The sequence below is a fragment of the Mastigoproctus giganteus genome, chromosome 7, assembly GCF_048544385.1.
Source record: "Mastigoproctus giganteus isolate SK-2022 chromosome 7, ASM4854438v1, whole genome shotgun sequence".
Lineage (NCBI taxonomy): Eukaryota > Metazoa > Arthropoda > Arachnida > Uropygi > Thelyphonidae > Mastigoproctus > Mastigoproctus giganteus.
The window spans coordinates 190,294,024-190,306,585 of record NC_143581.1 but is presented as its reverse complement, the minus strand read 5'-3'; the positions used below and the strand labels follow the sequence as shown (position 1 = coordinate 190,306,585).

General features: G+C 36.9%; 1 protein-coding gene across 1 annotated transcript in view; it reads left to right on the top strand.

The window, feature by feature from the left end:
* Nucleotides 1-12,562, top strand: part of LOC150083490 (innexin unc-9-like) — a 103,397-nt gene that overhangs the window by 71,788 nt on the left and 19,047 nt on the right. The window contains exon 2 of the mRNA XM_090378511.1: nucleotides 8,595-8,651. The gene's annotated coding sequence lies outside the window, so the exon portion shown is untranslated. The remainder of the gene's footprint in view (nucleotides 1-8,594; nucleotides 8,652-12,562) is intronic.

The following is a 12,562-nucleotide window of genomic DNA, read 5'->3' as shown; positions in this document are numbered from 1 at the left end:
GTGGCTGGCGGTTTGTTAGGCGAGTCTGCTGACGATTCCCAGCGGACATAAATAAAATTAGCGTTTCCTCAAGCGGTCAGATGCTTCTTAACGATAACAAATGCCGCTTACGTTTTCTTCTAATAGGGAAATTCGGATGCGCGGATTGAGTAACTGCAAATCTCCATCGCGTTCGGTGTTTACGCCAATTTTACGATGCTCTCCAACAAGACGTAATCGGTGTTTACGAGGGTGGATTATCGTCGGTAAATATGAATATTTCTCTTAATTCTGGCGCATCGTTAGTGGTAAGCAGCGATTGTTATCCATCGGATAACTGGCGATTTATGGCGAAGAGGAATTTGCATGGCCGCAGATGGACTGTCGGCCATTTGATAGGCCATCACGCAGCCCGCTTTCTCGTGTGCGAAAATAGGAGTTGCTGTCTCGATCGCCGGCCTCCTCTCACTAATTGCGGTTGTCATGGAAACTCCTCGTATGACGTAACAAGGCAGGATCGTTTTGCATCTTTCGGAAAGCAATCGCATAGTCACGTGATCAGCAGTTTTATCCCAGCCGAAAGTCGGACGCAACACGGAGGTGAAAAATAATCGGGAACCAGGTATCCTCTCTTCTTTCTCTCTTTCCTAGAGAAAACTCCAATTTAGCGTGCTCATCTGGGAGTCTCGCTGCTGTTCATTATCGTGTACTGCAATGGTAAATGGAATGTCATCGAATAGTGAAACATCAACTGCGCGTCTTAGATTTGTTAAGTGTAATCCTTTCTGAACTGCAGCTTATTCGAATGCCACTTCAGATTAGTGAGCATCTCCATCTTCCTCAAACATCCACACATTAAGGATTAATGTCATCTTCAGTTCGTTTCTTGTGCGACCAAATCTTGTTGTTCTTTCTGTAACAAAAAGCTGCATCTCGAGAAATTAATATCCGAAAGAATGAAGAGAGAGAGAGAGAGAGAGAGAGATTGGCTTTTTTAATAGATAATTAGATTGTTCACCCGATTCTCATTGCCTTGACGCCTGAAGCGAATTAAAAGTCTGGCTCAGGACGGACGATGTGCCAGTGGAGGGAAGAAAATCTGGATTGTGTCCTAAAATCATATTTTCCGCCTGATTGCCCCCCTTGTGATGCTGTTCGACGCCTGTATCGGAGCACGCGAACTGATGTTGCCTTCGAAATTGCTGACAATTACGAATAAGAGCGCACTGATGTGAGGATAACGAACATTACGAAATGGGCTAATTCGGGGAGGATGTGGAAACATGGTTCTGCACTTTTGACACTTCTTATTAATCAACGCTGACTCCTATTTATACTTTCGCTCTCTCTCTTGCGCTTCCTCAATCTTATTTCTAATCACTACTTTGTTTGCCGTAATCCTAAGTGACTTTATGATATACGACCACCTCTTTGCTTCATTTTCTCTTTTGGACAGAGAAAGATATCAGACACGCGTTTCGTTTTCAGCACCTCTTTTCTTCATTTATGACCTTTCTAACGTACATCTCTTTTCAAATTAAAAAATAACTCCCATTATTTTTTATTCAGTTAATTTAAATTTTTTGTGGAATTCCAAGTTTTAATTTTTTTTAAATTTCACTTTTAATTTAAGATATTTAACTTTTGAATCAGACTTTTAAGTTTAAAATTTTCACTTTTAAAATTTCAGGATTTTTTTTCTAAAATTGGTTAAATATATTTTTTAAATTATTAAACTATTAATATTTTATTTAATTTTATTGAATTTTAATATAATTAAATCATTTTAGTTAATTTCACAGTACAATTAATATATTAATTATATTAATAATTAATAGATTATATAACTATTAATTATATAATCTATTAATTCTTAATTTATTATTATTTATTATTAATTTTTAAGAATTAAAATTTTAAATTTAATTTAAATTTTTTAATTCTTGCAATTTGATTTTAATTTATCAAAACTGACTTCTAAAATATATTTTTAAAAGGCTTTTTAATATAGTTTGCTTTAATTTGAAATTTGAAATTCTAAGAATTACTTGATTTTTAAATTTTTAAACCGATTTTCATTTTATTTTTAGAATTATTTTTAAAACTGATTCTCAAATTATTTTAAATATCATTTTCTAAATTTAGAAATATATTTCGTCTAGTTAAATATATATTTAAATCATTTTTAACTATGTAGTTAATTAATTAAATAATTTAAATTCTAGTTAAATAATTTTTCTAGTTAAATAAAATTAATTTTAAATTAAAATTTCATTTAAATTTTAAAATTATTTAAAAAAACTCATTTTTAAGTTCATTTTAATATTAATTTTAACGCTGGTTGTCAAATTGATTTTAATTATTTTATTTTATATTTTTATTAATTTAACATCTTTAAATTTTTAATTCGCTGTTGGATTTATTTAAAATGTTTTTTAAATATTTTCAAATCATTAATTATTATTTTTATTCTTTCATTTCGCTCACTAATGAAAGTATTCACTAATGTACACGGATTCTGTGCCAAATTTAATACTTAAATTGCATTTGATACAATTTTGAGAAAAAGGTCGCTCATTCAGTGGAGAAAATTTTCAAATATTACGGCCAGCAGTTCAGAATTGCCTTTTCACAAATAAGAGTAACTCTCCAACTTTTCATGTCTCAATTATTGAGGAAAACATGAACGTAAACTTTAAATTAAACTAATGGACTTCCTCACAATCTTCCAACTCGAAGCAATTCGGGATCCATAAACAATCACCCAGCTGAAGGTAAGTGGTGATTTTGTGTCCATTGTGAAGAACCTGGGGCTTCTTCAGCTTGAACAAATTAGCTGAGAAATTGATAGCCTGCAGCGGAGCAAGGTCATCACTTCAAGACAACATCTTCAATAGACGGGTTGGTCTTCAACGTATCCAGCGGTGCCTTCGGCAAACTCTCACCCACACACCTCTCCCGTTGGTCCGCCTTCTATTTAATTTAAGAATGTAATTAACTGTTCCCGTTGAGAATCACTCTGGCTATTACGAGAAGTTTCCTTCCTCCACGTTTACAAAAAAATCTGTTGTGCATGCTTGTGACTTTTAAGCCATAAAAGTACTTATTTACGGCCCCAAGTACCGATAAACGACTTTTCAAATTTAACTTCCCATTCCATTTCATTTTCGATTACAATTATTGTCTTCTAGATCCACTGAACGTCAGCATATCGAGGTGTCCGGACACTACTTTTGGCAATGTAGTGTACGTTTAGTATCGATTAACTCTGCATCGCTTAAAATACCTTTAAAATATTATTTTTCACCTTACTGAGCGCATTATTGTAAGTTAGGTGTCTTAACTACAGTTCAAGCAAACAGAATTCTGAACATTAACAATAACTTTCTCTCCCCTGAATAAATTACAGCACAATACAGCTTAGCCTATTTATACAAACACTCCATTTTGCTCCGTGTATATTGTCTGTTAATTGCGTGTGTTCTGATGAAAATTTTCTATTTGCTAGACGAAAAACCCGAGTTTTCGGAACAAAAAACCATGCTGCCCTCGCCTGAGACCTACTAACTTATCCATGTTGTGAAAAAGCCCATAGAAATTCCTGCCGTCATCGACGGGACTCGAACTCAGGTCTTCTCCACCAGGTGTGGGGAGGACGGCGATCCTACCAACTGTGCTACTCACAAGGGCACATACTACCCTCTCATCAGACCAACTGTCAGCCACGTTGTAAAAAAGGCCCATTAAAATTCCCCAAGTCGTTGACGGGATCCGAACTGAGGTGTTTTCCATTTAGGATAGATGTTGGAAATCTTGGGAGTGTTTCACAAACCATTGATGCATTTTTTGAACGGTGGATAGTTGCGCTGTCGTTTCGAAAGAATCCATCGCGATCCAGGTAAAAATGAGCCACTGCAGGGCAAAGTTGGTCCGGTACGACAGAAAGATATTCATTAGAGGTAATTTTATAAATTGAAATGGAAGTTGGGCAATAATAAATAAATGAATATGCGTCCCCCTCCCAATATGAATTTTTGGTTTTTGATCATAAATTGTTTTATCTCGTTATTCGTTAGGTATTGCTGTACTGGTGGATGGCAATGAGTTAATGGTTTCTGTTGTCTTGTAGTAGTGTGGTATTGAGAACATAAGTGTATGGCATAAGGTCTTGTAAGCTTATTCAATCTAGATGCAGTTTTCTGAAGAAAATCTGGCAATATAATGCCAGAGTGTAGAACTCTAGATTACAGTCTAGCCAACCTAACCTGAGAAGGTAAGTAATGGTTTCTGCTTTTGTAGGGGTCTTTGTAGGGTATTTAACTTTTCTCTACACTTGACTTAGAAACTGAGCAATTGCTATCGACCTCTGGTGAACTGAGCCCGAGCTTGATTTGGTCTAGAAGTACATTTGACAGCATGGAGCATAGGGCATAATAAATTCTATTCAAAGCACTTCAAGAATAAAGAACGTTTTTCAAATAAACAAACATTTTGAATAAGCTCTGACAAACTGAAACAATAAAGATCATAAGTCCAAATCTGCAAGCCCTCGTAAGTTGATAAAAGCGCCGCCCTCCCTACACTGGGTGGAAAAGTTCAAGTTCCGTAGATGACGTGAGGAATTTTTGTGGGCCTTTTTCACAACGTGGCTGAGTTAGTCGATCTCAGGCGAGGGTAGCAAGGTTTTTTTCTCCCAAAAACTCTGGTTTTTCTTGCAGCAAACAGAAAATCGACCATAGAATAGAAAATTGACCACAGAACACACGCAATTTGCAGACATTATTATACACGGAGCAATATGACCTTAGTCGCTGAAGCTCCTAAAAGCCTATAACAGCAACAAATCTACAAGGAAAACCACTAAGAATTAAAATTTTAAATTTAAGAAATCGCTCGACCTACTTCTTGCCTCGATTTCAATTGTGCACTGTAAACGTGGATGGCCCTGACTGAACAATGTAATGAATTTATGGATTACACCGAAGACTTTAGTCGTAGAACTTTATCAAAGTACATTCTGAAGAAGGTCACGCTGAACGGAATCGAATTACAAAGGAAATCTTCAGTGACGTATAAATGAAGATTTACCATAAGCTCAATAAGTTCAAGCACTTAAAAGGTTAAAGATCGATTTAATAATCTTGTCTTGGACAGTGAATAAAATCATTAGAGAACAAACCAACTTTAGAATATTCAGGAGTGGGAGCAACCGAGGTCAACTGTAGCCTTTTTTGGCTGTATTCTTAACGCGCTGAATTCTGTCATGGATATGCTTTGTTCTTATTTATATTAGTGTCTTTATTTTCTTTCACACGACAACATCTCAAGACGGGTGATGAAAAGCGAAGGCGGAAGACCCCAGGAAACTGATACATCCGATATGTGCATAGTTGCGTCAACCCTTTTAAAAGATTCGAGAAAGAAGAGTACATAATTCCCGAATGCGAAGGATACTGTTTATTAGCTTTGTTTTATATAAAGTTTTAATTATTTTGGTAGATGGCAGCGCGGTACTATGACTAGAAATTCATCTTTATCTTAATTCTTTTTAAATTTCTTTTAAAAAATTGATTCGCTTATAACGGGGGTCAACTTACTCCCATACGCAAGTTGCGTGACTCCATAATCCGGCTATATACTGAGGGAATTCGTTGCCTTGACAACGGATTCCCTGTCAATGGACATATTAATCTATAGTAGACAACGGAAGTTACAAATTCACTGGTGTCTTCTGTAATGAAGGAGGCAGGTGCCCGGTTGTTTGACAGACGACAGTACACGCATTTGGCTAAACATGACGTCAACACCCAACCTGTCAAGGTGATGTGTGACATGCCAGTGGTAGCATCGCTGTTTCCTAGACTTGAGCCCCGTTTGGCTTTCTGTTCGAGTTAATGGGATTACGATTAGAGGCACTGTTTCCAGGAAGGACTGTCAACTCTCTCTGACAATAATGCTCTCGGAACACTGATTCTTTTGCATCACTACACTATCTGATTACACCGAAAGCGTCCACCAATATATCTCGAAAATTCTTTGAAAATCCCTCTAAAGACATCCCATACCCATTCAAAATTCAATCATTTCATGATATACATTCCACAAAATTACAACTACTGGCCAAAAGAGTGGAAACTTTTTGTAACTGACGTCAACAAATAATTCAACGTACGATATGCAAATGTAAGTTGTTACGTGGTATGATCAAGTTCCTTGGTATAAGATATATAGTGCAAGCTTTGCTGGGGCTTCTTAGTCAACCCAGTCTTCGGGAAGAACAGGTGATATTTCCGATTTTCAGAAAGGTGTTGTTCTTGGAGTATGTTTAGCACGAGCCACAACTGAGAAATGAATGGAAGCTGTTGGTGAATCGAAAGCAATCATCTGAAAATTATACAATGAGTGGACGAAGAAAGGAGAATGCAGCTCTAAACGGAAGGAATGCGGCAGGAAGTCGGTATGCTGAGATCGAGGCTTCAGGAATTTAAACGCGAATTGCTTGTGAAAATAGAGGCTCTAGTGTGGAAGAAATGACTGAAAAATTCAATTTAGATTAAGAAAAACCTATTTAAAAACAAACTGTGGTCGTCTTGTGTCCCTAAAAGCCTCTTCTTTCTTTAAAAAATTGAAAGAATCCACTAGAATGTAGCCACCAAGGCAGACTAGATTGTGGGACAGTGGAAATAGATCAAGTGGTCTGACGAGTCAGGATTTACATTTTTTTTTGACGTCATGCATCCAATAGGCTGAAAGTGGGACATAAACGTATGACGTCATGCATCCAAACCATTGTGTCTGGAGGTGGTATCACGGTATGAAGTACGTTCTGTTGGTGCCCTCATAACGCTAGAAAGTCGTGTTACCTCCAATGAATATTTTTCAGTTGTATTGGACCAATTTCACCATGCGGAGCTTCTTTTTTTATCCGGATTGAGATGGATTCTTTTAGCAGATACATCCTACAAAAATCGTATCTGAATGGTTCGAGGAACAGTTCCCAAGTTTATCGACGCATATCCTGGCGGCCTGATACTCATATTTGAATCCAATTGCGAATGTGTGGAATATGCTGAAAAGGGCAATTGGATTTTGCAGTTCTCTATCCACCATGATACAGCAGCTGACAAATATCCTAATAGAAGAATGAAATCTGGAGCTAAAGTCCTTCAGACTCCCAGTGGAATCCAGGCCCCGGGGCACGGTTACCCTACTAGATACTGAATAAAGATTTGTAATTTTTTTTTGGTTAGTGAATGTGTGACTGAACTGGACATCCCGATCTACGAGCATCCCTCTGGGATCCATAAATGGAATATCCCGTTATTTAGTAATGGAGCGTTTCGATATTGAGCTTCCCTAGGTTGTCCATCTTCTGTTCTATGGGCAGTTTTTTGTATCCATCTCTCAGTATGTTTCCAAGCTATGAAAATGGATACAAGAAAACATGTAATACTTTGATTTAAAATACTGAAAATTAACGTCTCTTCAACTTCTGACCACTGCTGTATTTTAGCACGGCGGTTTAAGAAGATATTGTTAAAATCCGCTTTACATCACCGATATTAAAATAGCATAGTGAAGAAACATCGAACAATTCGTCCAAAGAAAACACTAACAAGGTTGCATTCGACTGGAACTCTCCTAATGACTCTCATTTTAAAAGATACTTCAGTATCATTGCCTTTCCAGAAACCAATATTCAATTCAATCCTATTACCACAAATCATGAACGATGTAATTACAGTCACTGCAACGTTTTAATTACACAGACATCGAGTCCTCTGTTTGGAATCGTGTGTGGAACCAGTGTGACTAAATTTATAATCCACCACTACGTTCTTCATCTTCTCTTATGCTCACTTCACACATCTTTTACCATAAAATTTAACTATCCGTGAAATAAAACCGGAAGCGGACCATCTGGTCGAATCGAAATGTTTGTTTTACCTTCGGGGATTATCATATAAATAGTAAGCTATCTTTCCACCATATGCATAAAAGATAAATCCCTAGAGCAATACCAAAAAAGAAAGATTTTCTTTCTTCTCTAAGACTACTTAAGAAAATGTATATATTATTTAAACTCCAACTATGAATTCTGTGGGCAATTTGAATTTAAAATGAGTCTCTCGAATCTGAGGATTCTCCTTAGATACTAAGATGCCGAATGATATCTCTTTAAGACATATCGAAGAAGAGAGTTTCTTTGTTTTAATGTTCACGTATTTGCTGTTATCCATGGACACATCGCCCGATTTTGAAATTCATTTTAGAAGGATAAGATGCGATTTAGGGGAGGAAATGGTGACAGAAAAAAAATTATGTTATTAACGCCATCTAGTAGAATATCCGTGGACTTTCGTTTTGATTGGTCAATGGCTGGAAAACATTTATTAACTGCATTAAACATTGATGGACTTGCAGGTAACCAATTAAGATTCATGTCCAATTCTTATCGCATAATCCTTTGAAACAATTTCTCAGTTGGTGCGTGAGATTTATAAATGTTAATTTAGTTCAGGTGATGGGCAAATCCTTTTTGATAAGCTGAATATTTTTTCCCAGAATGTCATTAAATAAATAGTTTAGTTTATTTCTTCTTTCTCTTTTTACAGCAACCAATCCAATAACTGCCATATATAATTCAGCACAAAGGACTATATGAGTTAAAAGTAAGTTATTTTCCATTTCTTATTATATACATATACTATATTGCCCAAAGTATCGGGACATCTGTAGGATTTGAAAAAAAAAAAAAAAAACAACTTAAATATAAAACCAAAATAAATAAAAGGTTAATTATCAGAGCGTGTCATCCCAACTGTGGTGTTCAGAAAAGATATTTTCACCATCTGGGATTGTTTCTTGTGGTTTGGACGTAGGGATTGGTCGTCATTCCTGGACCAATGAATTCCATACAATACATTGACATTTTCGATGACTTCGCTCTTCGTACATTGTGACATCAGTGGGGATGCCCTTTTCTGTTTCAGCATGACAGTGCACCAAGTCATACGACACAGCCTATAATAATTTGGTTTGAAGGTAGTGAAAGCTTCATTGGCCTGTACAGAGCACCGATCTCAACTCCAGTGATGCGTTTTGGTACAATGTGCAGTTATAGCCAAATATGCCAACAAATTAAACATTGTATCAATAAAAGATTCTTTTAAACATGCAGGTGTCCTATTACTTTTGGAAATATACTGTACATATGTGTGTGTGTGTATATATATATATATAACTTTCTTCTGCATGTAAACATCAGAAGCTTTCTGAAACTCTGTGTTACACTGCCCAGTCAAAATATTAGATACCGTTCCCATTTTCATTAAGACAACGCAAATCAGGAAATCGCGTGATGCTGTTAGCTTAGTCAAGAAATAAAACTCGACATCGTGATATCCACGCTGTAATTCGAAGATCCTACAAGATACTGAGATTCGCTTTCTAATATTTTTGCTTGGGCAGTGTAATTCACTTGCAGCTCTGGTTTCAAGTGAGAGCCTATATTTTATCTTTTAAGAAAGATAAACGAAGCTCGCAACGTGGTATTTTCCCTACACCATGAGCTGTATTTTATCCGGATCATGGTACAATGCATGGATGTTCGGCAAGTATTCTCCAGTGATTGTAGTGATGGAGAGCATAAACACATCCAGTCTATTAAACTGACTCCTCTTAAAGTAGAGAGGTTACTGAGATGGCGCAGGGAATGGGCGATGCCCTTGAACTGATGTTCTGCTACATTTTCACTAACGGATCGATGGGATTCGGAGATAATTGATGCTCTCGCAGCCAATTGTGATTTCTTACGAAAAGGAGCGGCAGTAAAGAAATTTTGCGTGGACGAGAGAAACCAAATTGTTTTTTTTTTTCTGACTTCGCTAAGAATAGTGTTTGTTAAAGTTTTAGAACTGGAAAGAGGTGGGTGAAACAAACATGGTCGTTGTCATGGAAACCGAGAGGATTTAAGAGAAGTACAAAAGAAGCCACTTGTCTGTTTTGCTTTAACTTATATGACGCTGACCTACCAAAATACTAGAAGAATGTTTTGGTAGATCAGAGCGTTTTCCGGGATGAAAAACTGATGCTTAAGGGAGAAATAATAATGGAACCCTTTCCAGAGATTAATTAACTTGGCGTGGTGTGAAAAACCAATAACCATCGCGCTAATCATGAGGATATAGAACCGGGATGACCAACTGCTTAATATTTTGATAAGTAGCGCAAATAAGAGAAAATCTGATAGATGGAGTTCTTAAACATTGCATACACTTGCTGAGAGGCTTCTGTGGTTGGTGCGACTGATAAGAGGGCAAAGTATCTCTGCTTAGTGCTTCGCATAAGTTAGTGTTTCCCTTTTTTTTCATAAGAAGTGTAAAGTTCAGTAATAGCAGGTTCTGAGTTGCAATTTAGACCGTGTCCTGTAGAAACATTTAAGACAGGGATGACTTATGAAGTTCTCTCTATGTCTCGGTGGTTGTCAAGGAAACCGAGATGTGATGTATCCAGATCTCCCCTTTCATCGAATTGGGCATTTATCTTCCTCGTGATAAAAACACACAACCGAGATTGTTTAAACATAACACGACATACTTCTGCTGTCTCGGTGACAGATGCGAAATTGCTCCAATCTTCATTTATCATCCACTTTCTCCGCTTTCATTTTCTTCTCTTCCCTCGGTTTGTTTTTCCATTTTCACTTCCTCCTCCGATTATCAACGAACAAACACAAACATACAACAGATTGAATTAATACTTGTACATTTAAAAATAACACAATTTCCTCAGTATGTCTTTATCCTCATCTTTATATTTGTACTTTATGTCCTTAAGTTGTATTATTTAAAATTCTTAGAAGAATTCTTATTTAGAAAAGATAAGACTGAGCTTTACAGCTCCACATTTAATGGGTTTATTATTTGGATTAAACATTCCCTCTGTAGGTACCATAATAGCAGCAAGGATTACCATCACATCGATAAGGGTCTCGAACCTCAGACTTCATTATCCTGAGAATGTTTAGATACTAAATAAAAGCTTATGTGACTGCTTGCAATTTGGCGACCTTTTCACTAAAAAAAAAGCAATTTCATGAAGCTAATGTCCTCAAGGAAATCTCTTAGCTCCAGGTCTGCAGTTCAACTGGAGTATCTTCCATTGAGATCACCACAAGACTAAGATTAGCGAAAGTTCCACACTACCTACTAAAAAGGGAAAATTGCTTTTTTTCCTCTTACAACGCTTCAAGCCCTAACACGATGTTGCTTCTGATACGCCTCCTTTTTATTTTGTTCGTATATTCGACACAATTTGGTGTGTTGTCTGGTCTCCCTAATTACATTTTTCAACAACCCTGCCATTCGGATTTACCTTATGACACACTTTCATAGTGAAATGGCCCCCTACTGCCATAAAAAGCTGTTTAAGAGAGTCTACACTCTGAGGGTTCTTCTACTCAAACAGATTTTCGATTTCAGTGCAGCGAGTTTTTATGTGAATGTGGATATTTGGAGTTAGTGCGGGCGCCATTATCCTACCCCATATGTTTCTTGCGAATGCCTCTTTTCAGTCAGTCAGTCTCCTGGATAGCGTCGTTCTAGAAGGTGGAATTTCTAGATTACAAAGAAAATCATGCAGGTAAAAGCTGACGTATTTCATCCCCTATTGCCAAATATTCAAGGGACCTCCAAACTGACGCAATAGTTTAGGATCAGTGCCCTTTTTTATTTCTTTATGTTACTTCCAGAATGCCATTAATGGATCCAGAAGTGGGTAGTTAGAACAGGTTTTGTGGGTTATGTCCGGAAATGGCCAAAATAATGGATGCGCTAGTGGAAGACATTTAAAAACCCTCTGCGTCATTTATGAAATATCGTATTATTACGGTAATTCTTTTGATGCATTTCTCTGATATTTATATCTTAGACAACAGCATCGAGAAATATAAGGTAGGAAAATAAACAGATAAACAAATGTACCCCGACTTCCCCCCATTTTTTGGATATACGCACACTGTCAGAGCCTTTGATGATGGAAGTTACACCATGTAACCGACATTTTCAACAGATTCATGCTGGTAGAAAGGATTCAGTCATTTAACACATGTTCCAGACCATTAACGCCACAAGAGTGTCTGGACATATATCGCTCCAAGATTGACCAACTTGGTCACAGTGAAAAACAGAAGTAAGTACTGAAGATTGCGAAGAAGGAAGTAAGAATCGAGTACACCATCAGAAATATATAAGCATTTTTTAAAGCTTTGAAGTGGTGGGAATATTTAAAGAAAACATCTGTATACACTTATCCAAGGGCTGTTGGAAAAGTAGGGTTCCAAATGTTTTTGCGAAAAGGAATTTAATCACAGAGCAATGAAACTACGCATGAATATGCACACTGGTTCCATATTTTGAGACATAGTCACCCACATTTGGGCACTTCTCGCAGGGTGTCACCACCAGTATCGTCATGGTTTTTAAAGTCTTAGATGGTTTTTAAAGTGTTGATCAGATAAAAAGTCAAAAAGCACAAGATGGAAACACCCTAGTGGATGGAGACGTGTATGCAGTCCTTCGTA